Genomic DNA, 10,000 nt, shown 5'->3' on the forward strand with positions numbered 1-10,000 from the left:
CTCCAAAATTCCAATAACCCTATTTCATTTAAATGACAATTTTCTTTGGTGTGAAGACCCCTCTGCTCTTTACCACCCATCAGTCCATCACTGCTGTTAACTACTGTCACCTGCAATCACCCTGGTGTTGCTCTTGGCTCCTTTGGTTCACTTGGCCCTGTTATTCTCAGCCCTGCTGTTGCTTTCCTCACCTTCTTGGTGGTCCCTGGGCCTGGTGCAACTGTCCACAGTCACCCACCTTTAACACTGCTTTCAGAGTAGATGAAGTTGCCCATGGCCATCCCGACTTTTCTCTAAGGCTCTTTGACCTAGCGGAGTTTCCCACATCTTTACTTGTCTTACTTTACTGAGTGCAGGGCTGCTGCAGCCACATGTGTCATCCACCATCTTTCCTCCTCGACTGACGCTAAACCCGGGTGAGCAGACTCAGTCTCTGCAGGATCCTTTCTCACCGAACGCCTAACCAATCTGTCCTTACACTGGCTGGCGATGTTTCTTCCCTCTCTCCTGCTCAAACCTATCCACAAGTACTCGCACTGTGCACACACATGCACAGCCTTGACCCAGGAATCCCTTCCTCCTAGACTCCTCATCACACATGTGTGCATCCAAGTACCTGGCGAACACCGCCTGCTCCTCTAGGCAATCGCCCCTCTCCACCAGGTCACCATATCAGTCGTTCTCCACCAGCTATTTTTCACTTTGTGCCTGCAAACACTCCAGCACATTCGGTGTTACTGTTTCCAGGCACCCAGTCACCTCTCCCTTCTCTTACGATGGGTCGGGGGATGGGCACTCTTCACTCTCCATGGTCTTCACTTCACTCCCCAGTTGTCTCTACACTAACCATGGGCTCTCCCACTCCTCAGACACCCTTGAGCACCCACACCCTATCCTCTGTGGACTCCACCCAGGCACTGAACCATCCCCTATGGGGTTTACACTCTCACCTACAGGGTCTATTCTATCCTCCAACATGTGGTCCACACTCTTACTTACCATGGGAGCTGTGCTATTTCTCCCCACAGGGCCCAGTTCATCCTCTCCCCCTGGTGCTGCAATAATTACCATCATGTTAAGCACACCAGCATTAATGCTGGTCTTGAATTCAGCTTCCATTTTGTCCTTCCTGATCCCAAGGTAGGCCACAACTATATTTTGGGCAGCCACCATTTTATCTTGCTTGGCAGCATTGACCTCTATCTTGGTTTCAAGTCGACATTTTTTCTTGGCTGGCTCCAACTTTAGCCTTCATGTTAGAATCCATTATCGCCTCAAACATGGCCACGAGTTGGGCCAGGAAGTCAACCACCCCGTGGGGTGGATTGCTTTAGCAATGCTGCTCATGGCTGGGCTGCTAAGTGGTGGCAGGCTGCTGGGTAGTGCCTACACTTCACCCTCTAGTGGCCCCTCTACCTCCATAGATGTTGCCATAACATCGAAAAAAAATTGCCCATCCTCATTTGGGCTATGTGCATCTTCCATCACGTTGCATTATATATATATATATATATATATATATATATATATATATATATATATATATATATATATATATCCATATATATGTATATATATATACATATATATATATATATAGATATATATATGTATATATATATACATATATATATATATATAGATATATATATATTTTTTTAATTCCCCTGAAAACCTCATTAATGAAACAAAGTTTACCCCACCGCCAATAAATTTTCAATTTGAATCTTTATCCTGAATTCCAAACACGAGTTGTATCGATGGGGTAAAAACCCATTTAATTTAACAGGGTGGTCCAACCCACTCCAAACACCAACAGAAACAGAGTGAAATTGAGTTTGTCCACTCCTGAAAACTTTGTTTTTAATTTATGGTTTCAAAAATCCCACTTCTGACACCAATTTTAATGGACCTAGTCTTGCCCACGGCACTAGAACAGGTCTCACCAGAGATAAGTTCCACAAGGTGACAGAGCAGGAGGCAACGATGCATGTTGGGGAGAGGGCCACAAACTCGAGATAATTACCATTATTAATTTAAACTGCGCCAATATTTTGCTCTGCTTATATCCCCAAACAATGATTTTGGAGGTACATTCGTGTCCTAAAAAACACACAGAATAAGAGAAGAAAATGGATTTAATTTTAAATGAGATGGGAACGAACCCAACGGTATTGCTTATCTGAAACAAATACAGTAGGCAGTACAATTGGTTTGTTTCTTAAACAGAGACTCACACAGAATAATACAGGATGCAAGAGGGAGAGAGAAAATAAGATGGGGGAGGGAGATGAGGGTGGACCTTCCCTCTTGTGAGACACTTATAGGGTGGTGTGGCTTGAGGAGAGCCAGACTGGACTTGACTGGAGCACTCATTTGGTGACAGACTGGGCATCCCTGATCACCACAGCTTGAATTGGGCTGGTCTTCACTCACTGACTGACTCCACACCAAAACTTGTACCTTGCCTCAAACCTTAACTCCCTCGGGCCACAGACTCAAACTGGTGCTGCTACATTCTACCACAGCACGGGTGGGTTCAACTTTATGTGAGACGTAACCATAGCCACTCCATTGGTCAAGCTCCTGCCATGCGACTTCTCGGCAAATGGACCACTGTGCCGAAACGTGCCAAACAGCCCACCCACTTGGCCACCATTACCCCAAACCACATGACCAATAAATGGAACAAGAGTGAGAATTGCTTTTCTTTGCGAGAGTGAGGATACATGCCCTCTATCGATGTGGTGATTTCTAAGTCCAAAAAGGGCATACCTCTGTGAAAGGTTGACGAAACGCTCTGATATTCAAACTTGTTCTGGAAATTATCATAATAATACTATGTACCAAGTTTTAGTTGAATACGTTAAAGGGTATGGGGAAAAAAGGTCTGAAAAACCACTGGTGGGACGGATGGATGAACAGCAAACCTTTAGTCCCCTCTGGTCAAACCGGTAGGGGACTAATAAAAGGGGTTTAGAGGAAGCAATAGCACATATCATAGAGGAAAAGAAGATGAGAAGGCAGAAGTCTGTCTACATATGAGATCACAACAGCGTGAATTGCAAGAATTAGGGGATGATTTATTCTAAGATTCTTTATGAAATAACGAACCCATTAATTAATAAATAAGAAAAATTGCGCCCCAAGCAATTTTCATCATAAAATTATGGAGAGAGAGAGAGAGAGAGAGAGAGAGAGAGAGAGAGAGAGAGAGAGAGAGAGAGAGAGAGAGAGAGAGAGAGAGAGAGAGAGAGAGAGAGAGAGACAGACAGACAGACAGACAGACACAGACAGACGACACAGACACAGACACAGACACAGACACAGACACAGACACACAGACAGAAGAAGCTCAGGCTTTCGTCCAGCAGTGGACTAAAAATATTTGTTGATGATGATGTTGTACATCAGGATCCCACTTGTTGCACATCACAATCATATATGTATCTCATAGACGACAATCACAGATGTCATACATCCCAATGCAACATCAGAAAAAAACATTTTATAATAAAAATGAAAAAAAAACATGTAGGGATGGAATCACCAAATAACAACCAAACAAGGTTGGAAGGAATAGTCCGGCAGAATAAGAGACTAAAATCCGCCAACTCCAAATGTCTGTAAAAGTTTTTTTCTCTTCTGATTATTATTATTGTATAGGGTCCCAGTAAACAACCCCAGGTGGGTGTGGTGATGTCACCCTTGGGCAATTTTAAATATTCATGACTTTTTAGATGTCCCCTCCTGTGGTAAAAGCGAATAATATTTTCAAGTGATTTTTCAAACGTCTCTGATATTATCATTTAAATTTGTCCATAAAATGAATCAAGTCCCAATAAACATGATAAAACACATATGTATCATCATATTTATGCATTTAATATACATAACGAGACATAATCAATTTGCTGACTCAGCATTTTCCGACCTATACATATTACGTTCCACATGGCAACTAAAAATATGACAATATTTACTGCTTGAGAAACTGAAAGTATTAGTATCACATTATATAATACTATCATTATATAATTGTAGTGTACAATTAAAATGTTACAATCACACTATTTTAAGTTATAAGCGATAACATTTGTGCATACATATTGCATCACTTCATTCCAATTGACTGGCATGTACTTATATTTATGACACTATTGCATATATAATACTGATGGTAAATTTCGTTGACTCAGAATTTTTATACCCATGCCATACAATACAATGATACAACAGAAATACAAATAATAAAAACGGAAAAAAAAACAGAACCAGAAATGTATAGACTAATCATTCGATCAAGTATCATTTGATATGTACACCGACACAAATGAACACATTTAGAGTATTTGCTCATCATCGCTTTTCATCGCTATCCGATGTGTCTTCATTATCAGATTCATTCTGTGCTTGCAGACCTTCGAGGGTTTTCTCGTTGAAACAACTTTCGCCACCAGAGCATGCACAGAACTCAGTACATGCAATTTTGGCACTGCTGCAACCGCATCTCTTTGTTTGGCATGGAGAATCACTTCCGCAGGAGCATTTGAGGAGTTTCAACAACTCTTGAGGCACCAGACTGGTGTCGTTTGGAGCAGTTACTGGACTTAGAGATGTCCCTTCCTTTTGCCACCCAAATTTTGTAGGATCTAATTGTGGTGGGTCGGTGTGTTTGGCATGTTGCCATGTAGCGACTGGGAAGTGGGCCCGGGCGATGTTTTCGTTGGCTGCTTCAGTCGTCGGTGGAAGAGTCTGCAGTTTTGGCGATCCTCTAATGCTAGGTGGGTGTGGTGGGTCTTGATGACCAAACATTTTGGCGAGCTTCTCTCATGGTTTTACATTCCTCGCGACCGTATCAACACAAGTGGAATTTGGTTGCCTGATCGATAACCTCAGGGAAAGGACAGGCAATATTGCCAATCTTGTCCAGGTTGATCTGCTTCTTGTTGAGAACCTTGATGGCAGTTCGTTTGCCAATTCCGTGGTACGTGGCGACAGTATCGCAACCAGTAAGCCCATGTGCAACAAGAAGATTGCTCATGATGGGATGGCTTTTGTTGACAGTTGCATTAATATCGATCATTATTCGACCTTTCATGGGAGATATCATCATTACCTGTCCTTTGATATCACCTTGGACGACAAAGTGACAGAGAAGAGTGAAGACATCAGTGTCATCAGCTACAACTAGGACTTGCGGCATGTCAGCTTGAATGATTTGTCGAATGAATATCGGTGTCAAAATTGTCAGCAATGACTTGTATGAGTCCGTCCTGGTGATTAGCAATACCATGAGACTCATGATACCTTGAAGCAGCAACAGCAGAGGATTGCTTAAAGAGGCGCACTTCATCATAGCTTCAAGTTACTCCATAATCATTGAGGTAACCAAGCTGACTTTTAGAATCTCTGAAGAGAACTCCAAGAGCTACTTGTAGATCGGTGGGTTGGGCTCAAACTGCAGAAGTAACAATGTTGCCAATTAATAGTGCTGGCATTGTGTTCTTCAGTCTAGGTGAGATTCCAGCCAGTAGATCCATCAAGGTCTCTGAAGTCGCTTCCTGAACTGTACTGTTGTCCACATTTAGATTGTAGTGTGATTTAGTCATGTTGATGGACTCCTGTGTGATTTGCACTCATGTGTGAGTCATCTGCACTCCTGTGTGGTTTGCTTAGCTACCTTTGCTACACTGGGTTTGATGTCTTCTTGGTCACCGGTATCTTTTACAGCTTTCAAAAGTCTCGCAGCCTGGGTGTGCAATGCAAGTATGTGTGCATAACCAGGTGATGATAGGACTAGGATTTCACTGCCAAAATGCTCAGACACTTTACTGACCAGCTGTGCATGGGATAATTCATTTCCACCATGACATTGGTACATTTCAAACACTTCAATGGAATTCCAGAGCTTGTCCTTTTCATTTGACAATGCATCTATGGTGCTAGCAAGAGCTTTCTGGTTCTGATTCGTATCATTGCCCGGGGTTGATGGGTTGATTGCAACATTCTTATGTCTGGGGTATGATCTGTTATTAAAGAAAGTAACCATGCAGTACTGATGGTAGCGAGCCTCAGCTGCATGTAGATCGCTGACAGCACCATCAATGCGGAGACGCACATCTTGAGCCCACTGATCATCACGCTCTGAACATTTGTCCAAAATGTTCTGCTTGTATGACACCATCTCTTCACCTCTCTTGGACAAGGTTGATCTGCACAATAAGCAGGATTCCACCTGTCAGGATGTTTGCGATCCTTCTCAAGGACACAATTATCACTGCAGTACAGGTACTGTGTGAAGAAATCAAATGGAGCAAAGGAGTGACGTAACCTCTTTGGAGGAGGAAGGCGAACTTCTGTAGATTTCTTGCCATGTTTAGTGTTAGACTTGGACGTGTATCTCGACACACAATTCTTGTGATAATTAATGGTAAGATCCTTCGTTTCAGAGAGCTTCTGTGTCAAGGCAATATGGAGATTGTCCTCGTATGCTAGACTAGCAGAAATAATGGAATGGACGTGACTTAGCCCCTTGTTCTGGATGCAGGGTTGATCATCACAGTTGTATTTATCCTTGAATATACAGTTTGCTGAATCTGCGTCCATCATTCACTGACCATCACCTGAAAAGAGAACCACCAACAAATCGAATCTATCCATCAACAAATTAATATATATAGTATTATAGTATCCGCTGTCTCTAATCCACTTCATGATGTATTGATGAATTCTGAATGAAATAATGAAATAATTTGATTATAGTTGAAGTGTCATTTATCACCAAAGGAAAGGGATGTATTTCCAATATCACCTGAAATAAATTTAAGAATAATCATGAAATCAATAGAACTATTGATGTAGATTCATTGAATTACCATACCGCTCATAAACTGTGCTAAGAAAAACATGTGAAAACTGCTGATTATGTGCCATTTGGGATAGAAAAAATTAACTTAGCAATGTTAAATAAGACAAATAACATATTTACTAATCAGTAGGCAATATATATATATATATATATATATATATATATATATATATATATATATATATATATATATATATATATATATATATATATATATATATATATATATAGTTCAATCAGTGGATACCAACAATAAACATGCACTATATCATGGGATGTGTATGAAATTAGTAAAACATCATATTCGGTTGGCGGCCATTTTGAAAAAAGTCAGTAAAAAAATTTGCCCAAAGGTGAGATCACCACACCCACCCAGAGTAAATCATAAATACCTTATAGAATAGGAATCGGAAGAGAAAAAAACTTTTACAGGCGATAAGGGGGTCTCGGTCAGATTCTCCCGGACTAGAATGACAAGGAAGGAATACAAGGAACGACACCACAAACACAACACCACAATCCTTTTATGGATTGCCATCACAACATATTTTGACATTTTTATTATTGGTGGCAATGGTAACAATTGTATGAAGATGTCGATGTTAGAGGTAGTTGTAGATTTGTAGTGTGGGTCAGTGTAATTGTGTATTTTATTTGTTGTGAGACTGAGACGGACAAATGTCAAAATATGGGCTAAATTGTATGGGGGAAAGTGTTCCAGTTTGCTCTAGCACACCAGCACCAATTCACTCATCACGATACCTTGAATACTTGTTGACTGCCGTTGGAAGAGTATGCCTGGTGTTAGCTTCATGGTTCGGGTGGTGAGCTTGAGATCCTAGGATCCTGAGTTCAAATCCCATTCAGCTGTTGAATTAATACAAGGTGGGGCGGACTCATTATCATCCTTGAGAGGTTGGCAAAATGAATGCCAGCTTGCTGATATCCTGTGTGAGAGTGGCAACCCATCCAGGATTGTGCCCAATAGCCAAGGAGACTGCTTTGGCAGCACCAATGCTCTGCACAGAGTCTCATCTTGATGGATGGAAGGATTATCAGAGCAAACTAGAACAGCATTTGGTAGAGCACAATCTGCAAAAGGATTGTGGTGTGGTGTTGTGTTGTGTTGTGTTGTGTTGTGGTGTCACTCTTTCCTACCTTCTTTGGTTGTTTTTTTGGGGGATTTCCATCCCTCCATGTTTTTTTTTATTTTTACCTTGCCACTGAAAGTATGAGGTAATGTTTTCACTACTGTCTGTCTGTTTGTTTGTTACTTGCAAAATCGAAGATATTTAAAAGTATATTGGTCAGTAGATTTTGTTATTCTATATGTCTGTCTGTTTGTCAATCGCTTAAAGGTCACAATTCCAAACCGACCATCATGAAACTTTACCAAGTTGTTGAGGTAGTCTCAACTGAGAAGCCTGTTGATTGAGGTCTAATTTCTAAAATCGTCATTTTTCATCCGATTGACTTGAAAGTTTCACAGGATTTGCATATTACGTCACTGAATTTGGAAAGCGACTATTTGAGGTAAAAAGGTCAAAGGTTCTCAAGGGCAAACATCTAAAATCGTCAATTTACATCCTATTAAGCTGAAAATTAAACAGCAATTGCATAGTCCATCACCGATTTGGGAAAACAACTATTTTTGAGGTCAAAATGTGAAAGGTCAACTCAAGATCAAACTTCTAAAACCATCAAATTTCATCTGAAAAAGTAAATTTTCATCCGATTAACCTGAGAATTAAGCAGCAATTGCATAGTGCATCACTGAATTTGGAAACCAACGATTTTTGAGGTCAAATGCCAACTCAAAGTCAAACTTCTAAAATCATCAATGTAAATCTGAAAAATAATCAATTTTCATCCGATTGACCTGAATTTTGATTAAGATTGTCAATTTTATTCTTAATAAAGTAGACAATTTGATGTATCCATGGCAACCTTTGGAGAGGGGGTGCATTTTGCAAGTATCGTGCTTTGCACGACATATTTTTCTTGTTTGGTTGTTAGTTTGTGTGCATGATATCTCAAAAAGTTGTGGACGGACTCGGATAAAATTTGATGGGCTGGTTGGGTGTGTGACAAGGACGAATTGATTCAATTTCGGTGAAGATGCAGATCCAGATCCGGATCCAGTTACTAGAATTTTTAAAGTGATTCTTCACCATTGAGAGAAAGGGCTAAACCTATAGAGAGCAAGATATCTCAAAAAGTTGTGGACTGATTTGGACAAAACTTGGTGGACAGGTTGGGTGTGTGACAAGGAAGAATTGATTCAAATTTGGTGAAGAGCTGAATGTGGATCTAGATCCGAGAAATATTTCATTTTTTAAGTGATTCTTCACCATTGAGAGATGTCGCCAACGACGATATACAGCATAATATTTCAAACATGTATTTAGGCTGATATGTTATCGTGGGTCAGGCATTGCGTGGTGGAGTTAGGCATTCTACCGAGTGCCCTTCTAGTTATAAAATGTTTTTTCAGCCTTGTTTAACTATATCTCGGAAATTATTTTGAGGGGCGTCTGCATGGGGAACTCCCCGACCCACACCCCCTTCATGATATATCTCATACAAGTGTCTTCCCTAGTTTCCTTAATGTCCCGTCCAATATTCCCATCCCTTCCGACTCTATTCACACTCTGCTACCTTGTTAACTTTTGGGGTCATCAATTTATTTTGGATGCCAACATGGCAGAATTTTTCTTTACTCTTTCTCCTTTCTCTACGCCTTCCTTTCTATTATATCCCCATACTCCTACATCCCTGCAATCGTTCTCCCCTTCTCTCCCAAACTCCACTCACCTCCTTTCCCTGTCCTACCATCATACATTCTCTAATTTTCCTCAATTTACTCCTTACCTATTCGTACACAATAAAGAGATACCTCCATTCCTCTCTCCTCCCTTCTGTTCTCTCACTCAATGTTGGCATTTCCAATTTCTTCACTCCCTACCCCTCCCTACCCTGAGTAAGCATCATAAATAAATGCTTTCTAAAGGAGTCTCATGATAACATATATTTACTTAAGGAGTACCTCGCCTTGTACCTTAACTGACTTGAGCCGCAGACTCCATTTCATGTGGGCTCATTCAACCACAGCATAAGCGGGCTTCGGCT

General features: G+C 40.8%; 1 protein-coding gene across 1 annotated transcript in view; it reads right to left on the reverse strand.

Moving 5' to 3' along the window:
• LOC147013224 (angiopoietin-2-like) overlaps positions 1 to 10,000 on the reverse strand; it is a 103,568-nt gene that overhangs the window by 69,724 nt on the left and 23,844 nt on the right. The window lies entirely within an intron of this gene.

The sequence above is a fragment of the Eptatretus burgeri genome, chromosome 14 (genome assembly GCF_056783735.1).
Source record: "Eptatretus burgeri isolate ZD-2024b chromosome 14, Ebu_testis_v1, whole genome shotgun sequence".
Lineage (NCBI taxonomy): Eukaryota > Metazoa > Chordata > Myxini > Myxiniformes > Myxinidae > Eptatretus > Eptatretus burgeri.